At 44.6% G+C, this 17110-nt stretch overlaps 1 long non-coding RNA gene across 6 annotated transcripts in view; it reads right to left on the reverse strand.

The window, feature by feature from the left end:
- Positions 1–17110, reverse strand: part of LOC103347831 (translation initiation factor IF-2) — an 80095-nt gene that overhangs the window by 15100 nt on the left and 47885 nt on the right. For 3 of the 6 annotated variants that reach the window (XR_007918332.2, XR_011386751.1, XR_007918326.2), the window contains exon 5: positions 1768–3034. The exons of the other annotated variants lie outside the window; for them this stretch is intronic. This is a non-coding gene — a long non-coding RNA (translation initiation factor IF-2). Of the gene's footprint in view, positions 1–1767; positions 3035–17110 lie in introns of those variants that run through there. 6 annotated transcript variants of the gene reach the window in all.

Consider the following 17110-nt stretch of genomic DNA (forward strand, 5'->3'; position numbering starts at 1 on the left):
CCTGTTCTTCCAGCCCTTTCAATGTTCTATGAGTTACTTAGTAAACGTTTTTCTGCCTAAACTAGTTGGTATGGATTTTACTGCTGCAACTGAGGACCTGACCCAATTTTGTTTGATTAGAGCATCGGTTTTAGGGTTTACCAGTATTCTAAATGTGCCTGCTAATTGATGTATCAGCTTTAAATGAAATCTTTTGAACCTCTGGTTATAAAGGATTAGGAAACTAGCGTACTTATCCTCTACTTTTGTTATACAACTTCTCTCTGACTCCACGGTTCCCAAGTTCTGGGCAGCTGGCTTTCCTAGATGAGTCCTGCAATAGTCATAATCCTAAACACTAAATCTAGACGTCTTGGGGCCCAGTAATCTGACTCTCCCCTCCACAGACAAGACTCTTGTTTTATGCTTCTCTATAAGATTCTCCGATATCTGCCATGAAACTCAGACCCACCGTGTCCGGCTGTCTGCCCCAGGCGCTGACATGTCTCTATGGGATGCTGATGAGATGGGAGACCTAGTCTCTTTTTGCTGACTCCGGCTTATAAGTTTCTCCAATAAAATCTGATTCCTGAGCCATCCTGCGTGGTGCTGAGGAACATTCTGATCACATTCTCGGTAGAGAACAGAGAGAGACTGACTTTGTATGACAGTGAAGACCATTCCTGAGAGTAAAAACACCCAGACGTCATCAAAGATCCATAACTGCAACTTCAAGAATGTTTTAAAAATCAACACAGCAATAACTCCCACAAAGTCAAAAGAGACAAACTGGGAAAAATATTTGCAACTTGTATTGCAAAGGACTGACTTCCTAATGTAAAGAATTCCTGAAAAGTCAGTAAAGGCCAATAGCACTCAACAGAAAAATGCCAGTCAGATGGATGTTACAGAAAGGAAGTATAGTGAACACCAGGACAAATGGCTCTTAAACATACAAAAACATGGCATTTGAACACATGCTGAGGGGCTGGTGCTATGGCGTGGCGGGTAAAGCCACCGCCTGCAGTGCCAGCATCCCGTATGAGCACTAGTTTAAGTCCCAGCTGCTCCACTTCTGATCCAGCTCTCTGTTATGGCCTGGGACAGCAGTAAAGATGGCCCAAGTCCTTGGACCCCTGCACTCACATGGGAGACCTGGAAGAAGCTCCTGGCTCCTGGCTTCAGATTTGCACAGCTCCGGCCGTTGCAGCCATCTGGGGAGTGAACCAGCAGATGGAAGACCTCTCTCTCCCTCTCTCTCTGCCTCTCCTTCTCTCTCTGTAGATCTGACTTTCAAATAAAATAATAAAAAAAACCATATGCTGAGCCTCCATTTTTCACCTCTTAGTATGCTACAGAATAAAATGTATTTTTTTTAAGATTAATTTTATTTATTTGAAAGACAGAGTTACAGAGAAAGGTAGAGACAGAGATGTCTTCCATCCACTGGTTCACTCCCCATATGGCTGCAATACCTGGAGCTGTGCCAATCCGAAGCCAGGAGCCTGGAGCTTCTTCCTGCTTACCCAGGCCATAGCAGAAAGCTGGATCAGAAGAAGAGCAGCAGGACTAGAACTGGCGCCCATATGGGATGCAGGCACTTCAGGCCAGGGCTTTAACCCGCTGCACCACAGCACCGGCCCCAAAATGTATGATTAATCCGTGGTGTTGACAAGGGTCTGGGAAATGAACATGCTTGCTGATGGGAGTATAGGTCGGTACAACTTCTAGAAGGGCATTTTGGTGTTACATACTTAATTTATAATTGCATATATCCTTTAACCAGTATTTCAATATAGGAATTTATTCTGTGGGTACACTTGCATACACAAGGATACAAATGGAGTTACGTACCACTGCAGCACTGTTCGTTAGAGCTAAATATCTTAAATCACCTGGGAACACAAGAAGCATAAGAAACTTAATCTTGAAATGACTGAGCTTCTCTTCATCCTGAGCCTTAATACAACACGAGGAAAGGCTGTCTACCACGATGATAATCCAGTTAAAGGTTTAGACAGATAGCTGGAGACTGCGTGCAGCAGGCAGAGCTGGCAGGGTTCAAAATGCTGAAGCACAAGTGGACGCTCTGGGCTGCAAGCTACCTTGCTACGAACTAGCTTTTGTGCAGTCACCAACTGACTCTCTCATAGCCCATCTGAGACCAGAGGAGCAGGGGTAGCTGGGTCAGGAAAGAAACTTGCAAACTCTTCACCCCGGCACGGTGACGCAGGGTAAGGAACAGCTCTCAGCAACAAGCAGCCGTGGGGTGGCTGACATTTTTCTCTAAAGAGGTGGAAAGGCTAGGCCAGTTCAGATCCCAGCATACCCACAAAGCTCTGCGGGCAGTATGGGAGCTCTGGCGGAGGTTTGGCACACAAGTATTCAGCAAATAGGCTGCCCGGCCAGGAGGGTCTCCCGGAGAAACTCTTCCTATTGTATTCTGTAGGAATGGCGCCCCCTAGAGAGAATACAATTTGTATATTGCCCACTGGAAATAATGTATCCATCCTGCAGGAAAAAGTGCCCTCCTGCAAAGGTGAAAAATAATTAACTCGGAAAACAACACAGATCTTTGTAAAAACAAACAGGAGAAACAACTGGCAGATAAGAAAACATGCAGAAGAATCTTGCCATGGAACTGGTGAAAATAATGACCAAACAAATCTCCAAGAACTCTAGAGACTAAAGAAAAAATAATCTCCAGGTAGTAAAAACTCAAAGCAGAGAAAAGAGGGTTCAAGAAGGAAAATGCCAGCGCAGCTCAATAGGCTAATCCTCTGCCTGTGGCTCTGGCACCCCAGGTTCTAGTCCTGGTCGGGGCGCTGGATTCTGTCCTGGTTGCTCCTCTTCCAGGCCAGCTCTCTGCTGTGGCCCAGGAGTGCAGTGGAGGATGGCCCAAGTCCTTGGGCCCTGCACCCGCAGGGGAGACCAGGAGAAGCACCTGGCTCCTGACTTCGGATGGGCTTGGTGTGCAGCGGCCATTGGAGGGTGAACCAACGGAAAAGGAAGATCCTTCTCTCTGTCTCTCTCTCTCTCTCACTGTCCACTGTGCCTGTTAAAAAAAAAAAGAAGAAGAAGAAGGAAAATGACAAGCCAACTGAAAGCAAAAAATGAGTTGGCAACAACTTTTGCCTTGGAGATGGATATTAAAAACAGTGATGTCTTAGGTGTATAAAATTTTTATTTTGTCTTAGATGATATGTTTAAGTAACCATGCCCATGTCACCACCACTGTGATGCAAACAAGGAATGCTATCCTTATTCAAGAAGGTTCTTTCATGTCCCCTACTAGTTAAAGTTAAAGATAATTGATCTCTATCATCCATAATAAATTAGTTTTATCAGTTGTTGACTCTTATAAATAAAAACACATAGCAGGCACTCCTATATATTTAGGTTCTTTCATTTTACATAGGACTGTGAGATTCATCTACATTGTTGTGGATAGGTAGTTCATCCTTTTTCAATATTATATGAATATGTCACAATTTATTTATCCATGAATGCTTTCAATTGCTTCCAATTTTTTACTATTATGACAAAAGATGCAGTGGACATTCTTGTATGTGCCTTTTGATGGAGATTAGCTATGCTTTCTATGGCAATATACAAAGGGGTAGGATTTTTAGGTCAGAATGTACATGTATGTCATTATTGCATTATATAACATATATTGTACATATTATTATAGTATTATTTTACTGATACCATTAAGAAGCTTCCCAAAGTGGCTGTACCCATTTAAATCAAGAACCTATCTTTACATTTTTGTCTCTACTTGGAACAGTTGGTCCTTTTGGTTTTTCCATTCTGGGATTAGCACCTCATTGCAATTTTCATTTACATTTCCCTGGTGACTGATGTTTAGAACCTTTTCATGCATTTATTTATTTATTTATTTATTTATTTTTGTGAGATTACTAGTTCAAGTCTTTTCTCATTTTTTAAATTGGATTCTCTGTCTTTTCCTTAATGATGTGAAGGAGTTATTGTGTATATGAAATTACCTTAAGATGTTCTTGGAAAATGGAGTCAAAAGACAAGTTTATTTTAGGGTAAAAAAATTTTGAAATCCATGCATAGTTTTTTATAAATACACATTTTAGTGAACTTTCTGAAGACCCCTTGTATGCACATGACTGCCTGGGTTTGAAGACCAGCACTGCTCCAGATACCAGCTTAATGCTAATGCACACCTTAGAGGCAGCAGGTGATGGCCACTGCCACCCACATGGGACAGCTGTGTGCTTGTGACCTGCCCTGGCTGTGGTGGGCATTTGGGGAATGAATGGTGGACGGACGATCTCTCTCTCTGCCTTTCAAGTAAATAAAATTTTTAAAAATGTGAGAGGAAATTACAAATACATAGACTTGGCCCAAAAATTTCACTTCTAGGAATTTATGCCAACGACATACTCACCCAAGTACATACTCTATTAACACAAATACAAGGTTATTCACTGTAGCGTGGTGTGTAAGAACCAAAGATTGGAAGTGATGAAAATGTTCAAATCTAGAACAGTGAAATCATGGTATTATGAGACTGTAAAATACTTAGAGGCTACCAAAAAGAATAAGAGGTTTTCTTATGCGATAAGATGGAGGTAGATCCAAGATATCTTTGATGAAAAGCAGGGCACAGAGCAGTAGAAGTGAGCGTCTAGAGGAGGGGATTGGGAGGGGAGTTTGCACAAACCTGCACTCCGCAACATACACAAGGGAGGTGCTCTTCGAGGAGGATCAACTGGTGTCCTTTACCACAAGAAAGAACCAGCTCGCCTTAAGGTTGCCATCATTCGGGGCCGGCGCTGTGGTGCAGCGGGTTAACACCCTGGCCTGAAGCGCCAGCATCCCATATGGGTGCAGGTTCGAGACCCAGCTGCCCCACTTCCAATCCAGCTCCCTGCTGCGGTATGGGAAAGCAGTAGAAGATGGACCAAGTCCTTGGGCCCCTGCACCCATGTGGGAGACCTGGAAGAAGCTCCTGGCTCCTGGCTTCAGATCGGCACAGCTCTGGCCATTGCGGCCAATTGGGGAGTGAACCAGCGGATGGAAGACCTCTCTCCTCTCTCTGTGTAACTCTGATTTTCAAATAAATAAATAAATCTTTAAAATAAAAAAAAGGTTGCCATCAATCGTGCAAATAAACGGGGCCTGTTTCTAGGGAACACTGCAGGTAGACAAACTGACTGATCACCTGCTTTATGATAGCATTGTCATGGCCAGTCACAAAGACGGCGCAGCCCTTGACAAGAACCTGGACACCTGGGTGGCAAGCAGCAAAGGTCCCGCGGGGAAGGCTGGAGGACTGACTGCGGCACTTCTCTGAAGGGAACAATCACTGACACCCAGTCACATACACCATGTCTCTCTCTTCGTTTGCCGTGTGAGCAAAAGAAATAGCTGGAGAAATACAGGCGCCACATTGTAAGACCATCACTTTCATACAAGGGTAGTGCAAAAAATGTTCGTGGAGGGGCCAAGGCTATGGTGCAGCATGGTAAGCTACCCCTTGGGACAGCAGCAACCCATACTGGAGCAACGGTTCACGTCCCTGCTATTCTGCTTCTGATCCAGCTCCCTGCAAACGGGCCTCAGAAAGCAGTGGAAGATGGCCCAAGTGCTTGGGCCCCTGCTGTCTACATGGGAGACCTGGATGGAGTTCCTGGCTCCTGGCTTCAGTCTAGACGTCCTGGCCACTGTGGCCATTTGGGGAGTGAACCAGCAGGTGGAAGATTTCTCTCTGTGTGTTTCTCCCTCTCTCTCCGCCACTCTGCTGTTCAAATAAAGAAATAAATGTTTCAAAGCCTCATGGAAAATGGAATTAAAAAACAAGTTTAGGGGCTGGCGTTGTGGTGCAGTAGGTTAATCCTCCACCTGTGGCGCCGGCATCCCATATGGGCGCCGGTTCTAGTCTCGGCTGCTCTTTTTCCAATCCAGCTCTCTGCTATTGCCTGGAAAAGCACTAGAAGACGGCCCAAGCACACTGAACTAGGGTGGGAAACATGCAAGAAGCTCCTGGTTCCTGGCTTTGGATTGGCTCAGCTCCAGCCAATGCAGGCTAAATTTAGGGAGTGAACCAGCGGATGGAAGATCCTTCTCTCTGTCTCTCCCTCTCACTGTTTGTAACTCTACCTCTCAAATAAATAAATAAATTCTTTTTTAAAAAAAAGTTTAGGGGCCAATGTTGTAGTGTAGCAGGTAAAGGCCCTTGCTCCCCATGTGGGAGACCTGGAAGAAGCTCCTAGATCCTGGCTTCAACCTGGCTCAGCCGTGGCTGGCTGCTGTGGCCATCTGGAGGTGAATCAGTGGATAGAATATCAATCTCTCTCTCTCTCTCTCTCTCTCTCTCTCTTGCTGTAACCCTTTCAAATAATTTTTTTTTTTAAACAAGCTTACCTTGTCTTCAAACAGTACTTTATACTTTGTGTGTCTGTGTGGGTGCAAACTATTGCAATCTTTACTTGGTAAGGAGTTGCTATTCTGTATATAAAGATAATTAAAAATGAATCAATGAAGAATTAAATGGGAGAGGGAGTAGGAGTTGTGGAATGGGAGTGGGATGGGAGAGCGGGTGTGGGGGGAAGAACCACTATATTCCAAAAGCTGTACCTATGAAGTTTATATTTATTAAATAATAACTTTCTTTTAAAAAAAAAAACACACAAGTTTACTTTGGTGCAAAAATTGTTTCAAAATCCATGCACATGGTGGATGGTCTTTAAAAAGTTCATAGAAAATTCATTTTATGAAAAAACCATGAATGGATTTCAAAAAGCTTTTAAACCAAAATAAATTTTTTGAGAGGCAGAGAGACAAAGCAAGAGAGAGGAAGACAGAGCTTCCTTCTGGTGGTTCACGTTCCAAACGCTGGCAATAAGTAGAGTACCCCAGGGCCAAAGCCACGAGGACACTGGCTCTCCCACATGGGCGGCAGGAACCCAATCACTTGAGCCTGCACTACTGCCTCCCAGGGTCTACACTGGCAGGAAGCTGGAGTCAACAGTCAAAGCCAGCACTCCAACCCAGATACTCTTAAGTGGGACACAGGTAGTTTAACTGCTACACTAACTGCTCACTCCTGGGGTGGACATTGGCACAGAGGCTTAGCAAGCTGCAGATGCCCGCACCCCATGTCAGAGTGCCTGCCTGGAACCCCAGCTCCTCTGCTTCTGATTCAGCTTCTTGCTAATGTGCACCCCGGGAGGCAGCAGGTGCCGCTCAAGTCCTTCAGCCCTGTACCTCCGTGGGGGACTGGAACTGAGTTCTGGCTCCCTGGCTTTGGCCTGGCCCAGCCTCGTAGTTGCAGGCATTTGGGGAGTAAACCAATAGAGAGAAGTCTCTCTCTCTCTCTCTCCCTCTCCCCCCCCCCCCTTTCTCTGTCACCCTTACTTTCAAGTAATAAATAAGTCTTAAGAAGGATGAAATCTGGTCATTTGCAACATGAATGGCACTGGAGGTTATTACGGTATGTGAAATAAACCAAAAGCAGAAATACAAAACTGCATGATCTCACTCATATAGAATCTAAAACAGTTGATCTCACAGAAGGTGAAAGTCTAATGGTGACTAAGGAGAATGGGGGGAAATGTGGTATGGGAAAGTTTACTCAACAGGTGCTATTCATAGATAGGAATAAGAAGCTCTGGGTTCTACTGCACACAGGGTGACTATAAATAATGATAATATACTGTATGTTTTTCTAAGAAAAAAATTAGAAAAAGGGATTTTGAACATTTTTGCCATAAAGAAATGTTAAATATCGGAGGATATAGATATGTTTACCCTGCTAGAACATTACAAAATGTATACATGTGTTGAAACATCACATATGTGGTACCCTACAAATAAGTATAATTTTTAAAAGTTAAAAATTGAAAATGTTTAAAGTTTATTTTTATTTATTTGAGAGATATAGCAACAGAGAGAGAGAGAGAGAGAGAGATCTTCCATTCTGCTGCTTCACTCCCAAAATGCCTGTAACAAGGGGATGGGCCACACCAAAGTCAGCAGCCAGGAACTCCATCTGAGTGTTCCACGTGGGTGACAGGGACCCAGGGGACTTGAGCCGTCATTCACTGCCTTGCAGAGTGTGCATTAGCAGGAAGCCGGCTTGAAGTGGACGCAGAGGCGGGACTGACTGCTGGCATTCCTGTGCTGGATGTGGGCATCAGAAACCACAGTTTAACCCACTGTATCACAACACTTGCCCCTAAATTGTTTTGTTTTTGTTTTTAAGAAAATTCATGTTCATTTTAAGTCTTGAAGAAACATCCCCAGGGGCCAGGGTTATGGCGCAACAGGCTAAGCCACATCTCCTGCAGTGCTGGCCTCCCATGTGAGCACTGGTTCCAGTCCTGGCTGCTCCACTTCTGATCCAGCTCCCTGCTAATGTGCTTGGGAAAGCAGCGCAAGATGGCCCAAGTGCTTGGGCCCCTGCCTCCCACGTGGGAGGTCTGGATAGAGTTATAGGCTCTTGGCTTCGTCGACTTGGCCCCGCCCTGTCTGTTGTGGTCATTGGGGAGTAAATCACAGGTTGGAAGGTCTCTGTCTCTGTCTCTCCCTCTTTCTCTGTAATTCTGCCTTTCAAATAAATTCTAAGAAAAGAAACATTCCCAGAGCACACTGCCATTATAATAATTAGTGTATTAGGTATGTAACCAAGAATGCTGATTTAAACTAAATCTTTTATGTTGTATTATATGACAAGTCTATAATATTATTTGAAGAGAGGGCAGTAAAAACATTGGACATAATTAGTTATAAGTGCACTTATTCCCTAAGTATTTACCACATTAACTTTTCTGATTCATTTAGTATCTGAGAATTTTCTCGGCCATAAAAGATTCTAAACTCTGTATCATAAGTTAGTACTCTTTTGGTGTCAAGCAAGAGAGAATCTGACTTAAACAAAATTGGGAACTCAGTTACATAACTGAAAAGTCCAGGAATAGAGTTTATGCTATCTTAGCATGAAGGCGAAAATGCATCACCAGTGTGTGAGTGTGTGAGTGTGTGTGTGAGTGCATGTGTATGTGAGTGTGTGTGAGTGTGTGTGTATGTGTGTCTATGTGTGATTACATGTGTGTGTGTGTCCTGCTTCCATCCTCAAACTGGTTCCAGCTCAAGATGTCAAAAGGTTGCAACAACTCAGCTTCACATCCCTTCAGGTAAGAATCCAGCAGGACAGAGAGAGACTCTCTCTTCCAGATGTCTCAGCAAAAGTGTCCTTACTTCTCATGGGCTCTGAAGGAGCCTTCTCAGTCAATTTGGCCTCGGGAATGCAATATTCGGATTGATTTGGTTCACAGGCCCTGTGCCTAAGCCCGGGGTGAGGCCCGGGCAACAGCAGCCACACTGGAGAGGCAGGGATTGCCCCAGGAGAGTGGCTTCATGGTGGGCAGTGAAGGAAACAGCTGCTGGTGAAAGTGTAGCCGGAGATAATTGGTGTGCAATGAAAATTCAACAGGAACCAGGGGCTGCCAAGGACAACAGCATCACATTGAAAGAAAAGAGGGTATAATATGGGAAATGTGCATATCCATCACTTGAAGTTAAAATTTTAAATTACAGAAGTCAATGTTTCTGAGTCTGATATGTAATTTCAAAAAGAAAGAATAATTAATGTTTCTGGATTTGACATGCAATTTCAAAAAGAAAGAATAATTGCTTTATTCTTTAAAACTAAAAAGAAAAAAAAAAGAACTTCATGAAATTAACTTTGAGAAGACAATTTTATCCTGAGAATTACTGCAAATATGATTACCCTCATCTAAAAGCATGTCAGAAATAAAAGACAGTACTGGGAATCAGCCACCGCCAGTTCTAGACGGAACGCCTGATCTGAAAGTGATTTATTCTTTCCCATGTAAGGCTCTTCTAGAATATGTAAATTGGAGGTGATTCGTACAGCTCAGACAGTGGGAAACTAGGAGCTGGAGTAAGAAGTTTGGGGGAGAAGTAGAGCCACTTTTAAACAAAGTTTTGCTGTCAGTTTCTGCACGCTTCAAGCCTTTCATGGCAAGAAACTTAGTCCAAGAATCTTCCTAAGTCACCGCAGAGAATTAGTAATTATCAAAGGAAGAAGCCAGTTTCCGAAGAGGCCCTGTCCTCTGCCCCTGGGATTCAGCGCGCATGATTCCTCCTGAGCAGCTCTGGCAGCTCTACGGGCAGCCTGCTGCAGCCTACTTCCTACTTCTTTCGTGCTTGAACAGATTAAACCGTGAATAAAATAAAAGTCCTATTTTGATCTGACAGTGATGTGCCCAGCTCCGGGGTCTTGGTAAACCGTGGCACTTTCATTCCTCTTCTGTTCGTCTAACGATGGGCATTTGGTCACGTTCGGGCCCAAGAAGTCTGCTGGAAGCCTCTTTTTTCTTTCTGCTTAGGGAGACTGTACTAGAAGAGAAAGAGAAAGCCCTTGTGTCTTCCTTCCTGCCCAGGCCCTCTGAGGCTGTTAGAGCAGCTGCGCCATCTTGTGGCCAGAAAGGGAAGGCCGGGGGAACGGGGAATTGCAGACCAGATATCAGCGGCCACATCACACGCGTGGTTCCGGACATCGCGCTAAGCGGCTTATGGGTCACGTGGGGGAGCGGTGTTTAGGAAATTCTGTTGCTCTCAACAAAGTCACTCCTAAATGATGTAGCTCCTCCTCGAGTGTCTGATGTGTGGCGGCCATGCTAAATACCGCAGAGCTAAACCGCAAACAAAGGACTTTGAAAAATCAATTTTTTCAGGAGCAGTGTTCCTGAAACTGTCCTCTTCATTTGAACTTTTATCTCTGAGGTTAAAAGGAATCCAGGCAGACTCTTCTCATCATTTCCTCTGGGATGTCATTAAATGAGTGCATTAACAAGGTAACATCCTGGGGCCGGCATCCCATATGGAGTCCTGGCCGCTATGCTTCTAGTCCAATTCCCTGGGGAAGCAGTGGAAGCTGGTCCAAGGACTTGGGTCGCTGCCACCCATGTGGGAGACCTGGATGGACTTCCTGGCTTTGGCTTGGCCCAGCCTTGGCTGTTGTGGGCTTTGGGGGAATGAACCAGCAGATGGATGATCTCTCTCTCTCTCTCTCTCTCTCTCTCGGAATGAACCAGCAGATGGACGATCTCCCTCTCTCCCTCTCTCCCCCCACCCCCGCCTCTGCTTTTCAAATAAATAAATCAATCTTCACAAAGAGAAAGGACAGCATAGTCTCACAGCTGACACCTGCTTCCCCCGTGACCAGCAGTGAGCTCTGAGGAGGGAAGTCCCAGCCCCAGGAGGCAGAGGGACTTTCACTCCCAGCCATGGAAGGGCCCCCTGGGCTGCCCCTTTTTTCCATTCTGTTTGAAAAGCAGGCACAGAGACAGATGGAGAGAGATCTTCCAGTTGCTGGTTTACTCCCCCAAATACCCACAATAGCCAGGACTGAGCCAGGCCAAAGCCAGGAGCCTAGGACTCAATCCAGGCTTCCAAACGTGGCTGGCAGGGACGCAAGTGAAGGAGCCCTCATCTGTTACTTCCCAGGGTGCATCTCAGCACGAAGCTGGTGGGAAGCAGGGTAGCCGGGCACTCCTCTCTGGGACGAGTGTGTCCCAAGCAGTGACACAGCCACTCCCCTACCCCCTTCGTGACATTCTAGACACCCGAGTTTTTGTTTTGCTTTGCTTGGTTTTGTGGTCCTTATCAGGATGTAACAGAATCATCTGCGGTGGGTTGAGGAAACTTTTAAAAATTATACACAGCCAAGCTGCATTGTGAGAACTGATTCAGTGAGTCAAGTGTGGGGTGCCTCAGGCCAAATGCTCTATGTTTTTAGGGAATACGTTTCCCTTCTGTCAATTCTGTTTTGTAATCAGGGAAGAAGTAGATAACAGATATTAGTTAGGCTGCCAAATCTGCTCAATATTACATAACACTACCTCAAAAAATTCATCTGAAAATGGCTCAGGGGCAAACATTTGGCTTTGTGGTTAAGATACCTGTTGGGACACTTGCATCCCACATCAGAGTTCCTGGGTTTGGTTCCCAACTCCACTCCAAATTCCAGCTTCCTGCAATGCAGAACCTGGAAGGCTCCAAGTCGTGGCTCAAGGGGTTGGGTCCCTGCCACCCATGGGGAAGACCTGGATTGAGTTTCCAGCTTCTGGCTTTGGCCTGGCTCAGCCTTGGCTGTTACATGCATCTGGGCAGTGAACCAGAATATAGGAGTTGTATTTCTGTCTGATATCCCTCTGCCTTTCAAATTAAATAATCACTTTTTTAAATGACACAAAATATTTTTCAAACCTATGCATTATTTTTTTCATAATATGCATTTGCCATGAACTTTTTGAAAAAAATCTCTATACAGTTAAATTTAACATGTGTTATTAAAGAGTGACAGAGGACTTCTTAAATAGAAAAAAAATTCACTAATCATAAAAGGAAACAACAATAAATCGTGTTAAAATTGATAATCTCGGGGCCAGCGTTGTGACCCAATGGGTTAAGCTGTCACCCTCAATGCCAGCATCCCATATGAGCAGAAATTGGAGTCCCAGCTGCTCCACTTCTGATCCAGCTGCCTGCTACGGCACCTGGGAAAGCAGTGGAAGATGGGCCAAGTATTTGGTCCCCTGTTACCCATGTGGAAAACTCAGATGGAAGTCCAGGCTCATGACTTCAGTCTGCCCCCACCCTGGCTGGTAGGGACAGCTGGGGAGTGAACAAGCAGATGGAAGACTTTCTCATCCCCTCCCTTCCTTTCTTCCCCCCTCCCTCCCTGTCTGTAACTCTGACTTTCAATAAATAAATTTTTTTAAAAACTTGATAATCTCTATCCATCAAGACACCATTAAAAGAGAGGAAAGATAAGTGTCAGAATGGGAAACCACATTTGCATCAAGTATTATGGAAAAAGGACTTGTATCTAGAAGCCTTACAAATCAGTAGGAAAAGATGGACAATCCGGGAGAGAGTCATGAGGAGTTCTAGAAATTGCCAAGGAGAAAGCCAGTTTTAGACATTCACCAGCCCTCAAGAACGTGAACCCATCCTACAAAAACATCAGCCTAGAAAGAACTTTCTTACCCCTCATCTCGCCTCCCTACCACTCACTTCTACCCTTGCCCCTTGCAGTCACTGAACAGAAAGCATGAGGTCCCTACATAGGAGAGGAGGAGAGAGAAAAAGACACCCAGCGCACCAGGCTTGCAGCGCCGGACGGGGGAAGCGTCGGCTGGAGGGAGGCTTCACACAGTGCTCCCAGTGTCTGCATTAGCAGGAGGCTGTAATTAGAAGTACAGCCAGGACTTGAACCCAGGTACTCTGACATGGGATGCAGGTATTCTGACCAGCATCTTAACCACTAGGCCAAAACGCCCATTCTGGTTACTCTGATTTTTTTACTATTAGAATTTCTGTCTGGTTCTTTTAAATTCTGTGCCATTTTTTTTTCTCTGCTAGAAGATTCAAGCTTAGCTTTTATGTCTTTGAACTTGATAAGATAGTTGCTTTACCATCTGCATCTGGAATCCTTTAGGGTCTGTTTCTGTAGCATTTTATTTTTCTTGTTCATGCTGTTTTATCATTTGGTATGCTCAGGTTTTTTTTTTTTTTTTTTTTTTTGCCTGTGTCTTGGCCATTATACTTTATTTGTAAAAGTAATTTGAGAGGGCCAACGTTGTGGCGTAGCAGGTTAAGCCTCCACCTGCAATGCTGACATCCCATATGGGTGCTGGTTCAAGACCCGGCTGCTCCACTTTCTATCCAGCTCCCTGCTAATGCACCTGGGAAAGCAGTGGAAGATGGCTCAAGTGGTTGAGCTCCTGTACCTGAGTAGGAAACCCAGAAGAAGCTCCTGGCTCCTGGCTTTGGTCTGGCCCAGCCCTAGCCATTGCGGTCATTTGGGAAGTAAGCCAGAGGATGGAAGATCTCTCTCGCTCTGTCTCTCCTTCTCTCTCTGTAACTGTGCCTTTCAAATAAATAAAAATAAATCTTTAAAAAAATAATTTGAGGCCTACCATGTGGTTCTCTTTCTTTAAAGAGAATTTTTATTTCTTCTGCCTGGCAGTTTGGGGCCAGCAATTCAAGATTACCCTTGAGATTTTCTGGACTTCCCAGATACCAAATACAGACTGAAGTACATGGAGGGAGGAGCTGGTTTTCTTCTAAATTTTTTTAAATGTTATTAATTATTTGCAAGGCAGAGAGAAAGAGAGAGGCAAAGAGAGAGATCTCTCATTCACTAGTTCACTCCCCAAATGCCCACAACAGACCAAAGGCAGCAGCCATGAACTCAGTCCAGGTCTTCTATATGGACGGTAGGGATCTAAGTACTTGGGCCATCACCTGTTGGCTCCCAGAGTGCACGTTAAAAGGAAGCTAGAATCAGGGCAAGATTGGGGGCTCAGACTCAGGCACTGCAATCTGGGAGGCAGGCATCCCAAGTGGTGTCCTAACCGCTGTGCCAAATGCCTACGCTGATAAGCTAGGCTTCTTGCAATTCACTCTTATTTCTGGTGTCTGTCCATTTATTTATTTAAGATCGAGTCATTTATTTGAAAGGCATAGGGACAGAAGGAGAGAGGTTCTATTTGCTGGTTCACTCCCCCAAATGCCCAAAACAGCTAGGGCTGCGCCAGGCTAAAAGCAGGAGCCAGGAACTCCATTCAGGTCCCCCTGTGGGTAGCATGGACACAGGTACTTGGGACATCACCTGCTGCCTTCCCAGGTGTTTTAGCAGAAAGCTGGATTGGAAGCAGGAAAGCTGGGACTCCAACCAGCACTCTGGTATGAGATGTCACTATCACAAGTGGCAGCTTAACCTACTGCACACAGAGCCCATCCCTGTCCACCCTTATAGACAACAGGCAAGGTGCGGGGCACTGACCCCTGTGGACTGTAGACTTTAGCTTCTGTCCTGCTGTGCCCAGAGGCACTGTTAAGCCTCTGGACCACCTATCTGGATGTCCACTCATCCGGGGCCTTGCCCATCACTCTGGACATCCACCTTCTTTAGGGTCTTAGCCTGGTAGTTCCTCACTTAATTTTACTTGCTATTTTTTAGAAGGATGATTTTATATTTTGACCAGCTTTTTGGTTGTCTTCAATGGGATCATTTGTCTAAATTATTTAATTGGTCATTCCTGGAAGTAGATCTAAATCAAATTTCAACTTTTTCACTTTCTTTTTTGTACCATCTCATAACTTTGAGGCAGAATAGAAACAATGATGAGTTGGGTTAGGGTATCACCTTCTCCATTAATTTGTTAATATACTTTAGGGCTTTGACTCTCCATATATAAAAACAAATAAACAGTAATACACTGCCTTTTAAGAAAATTCAAGGGAAATTAGTTAATGTGAGGAAAATATTAAAGGACATTAAAGGAAAAAACAAATAGAAATCATTTAGTCCTGAAAGCACTTCTGTGTGTTTGTTTGTTTGTTTGTTTGTTTTGACAGGCAGAGTGGACAGTGAGAGAGAGAGACAGAGAGGAAGGTCTTCCTTTTTCCGTTGGATCACTCCTCAATGGCCGCTGTGGCCGGCACGCTGCGGCCGACGCACCACGCTGATCCAAAGGCAGGAGGCAGGTACTTATCTGGTCTCCCATGGGGTGCAGGGCCCAAGCACTTGGGCCATCCTCCACTGCCCTCCCTGGACACAGCAGAGAGCTGGCCTGGAAGAGGGGCAACTGGGACAGAATCCGGCGCCCCGACCGGGACTAGAACCTGGTGTGCCGGCGCCGCTAGGCGGAGGATTAGCCTATTGAGCCGCGGCACCGGCCCTTCTGTGTTTTTCTCCAACATATCTTGGTCCGTGCTGATAAAGATAGTGTATTTACAACTTAATACACAGTTGTTGAGATTGGAGCAAGATCTCAAGTGAGGTTAAATGGACTATGCTTTGTACCAATCACAGGTGACAAGTTTCCTTTGGCCTTCCTTCTCGCTTAAGAAGAGGCAATGAGAATTCTCTTGCTATCCAACACATTTTTAAAAGAGATGGTTTACTCACACAAATTTTAAATTTTTACATGTATATGAGTGTCAAAGATTATAAACAATGTTTTAGATAACTGTGCAAAATGTGAAACATGGCTGGTGTATGGGGTAGCATTGCTAATGTGTTACCCAGAACAGGTTATGTTGCTAATGAACCAGCCCCATAGCCTAGCAGCTTAATTCATTAAAGTTTTTTTCACCCACATAAAGTTGCCTGCAGGTGCTGAGCTCCTCCAGACACCTCCCTCCCCAGTGTGCTGTTTCTGTCTTTCAATTATGCCATCGCCATGTTTGGTCTCTACTGCTGTGGCGTTGGGAAAAGAGGCATCGAGAAATCACAAGTGCTTTTCTCCCCATGCTTTGTCCCAGAAGTGACACATGTCACTTCCACTCACAGCTCATTTGTCACAACCGCTCACATACACCCATCCAAATGCAAAGGAGCCGGGAAATGTGGGGGAGTACATGGATATTCAACGACTAATAAATTACAATAAATTATACCACTTCAGATGTAATTGAACTTAAAATGAACTCCTTGAAGTTTCTCCAACTAAAAGTTATTTCCAAAACAATATAAAAACCATGGTGCGATCTCTAGAATTTGACAAAGCAGGCCCTGTGTGGGCAATGCACTCCCCGTGGTGGTTAATTTTTTAAGAGGCTCTTACAGCTTCAGAACATAAAACACAGCATGGAGCTTCTTTTATTCTTGGATAGCTGCCCTGTCTATAAAGAAGGAATTGGACGGAATGATTTCTAATGCCACTTAAGAGCCCTTGAAATTATTGTTTAACTACCATAAACAGTTATTTTTAATTTTGACTTGAAATATTTTTTCTAAGAGTCCTGATTTTCTAACAAAAACTGTAATTAATGTACCTTAAGTTCTATTCTCTTGAAAGAAAGAAACAACAGATAAGCGAATCAGAGATATGGGTGAATTTGGTGCATCTGGATTATGTCACACAAGAAATCTATCCAAGGACCTGCGTCTTTTAGGCAACATATGGAATGGAAGCTCTGTTTCCCAGCTGTAGTGACCAGGGACAAGGCCAGTTTATTTAAAAAATTAACATGAGAGGCCGGTGCTGTGGCATAGAGGGTAAAGCTGCCGTCTGAACTGCCTGCATCCCATATGGGCACCAGATCCATTCTT

The sequence above is a fragment of the Oryctolagus cuniculus genome, chromosome 2, assembly GCF_964237555.1.
Source record: "Oryctolagus cuniculus chromosome 2, mOryCun1.1, whole genome shotgun sequence".
In the NCBI taxonomy this organism is placed as follows: domain Eukaryota; kingdom Metazoa; phylum Chordata; class Mammalia; order Lagomorpha; family Leporidae; genus Oryctolagus; species Oryctolagus cuniculus.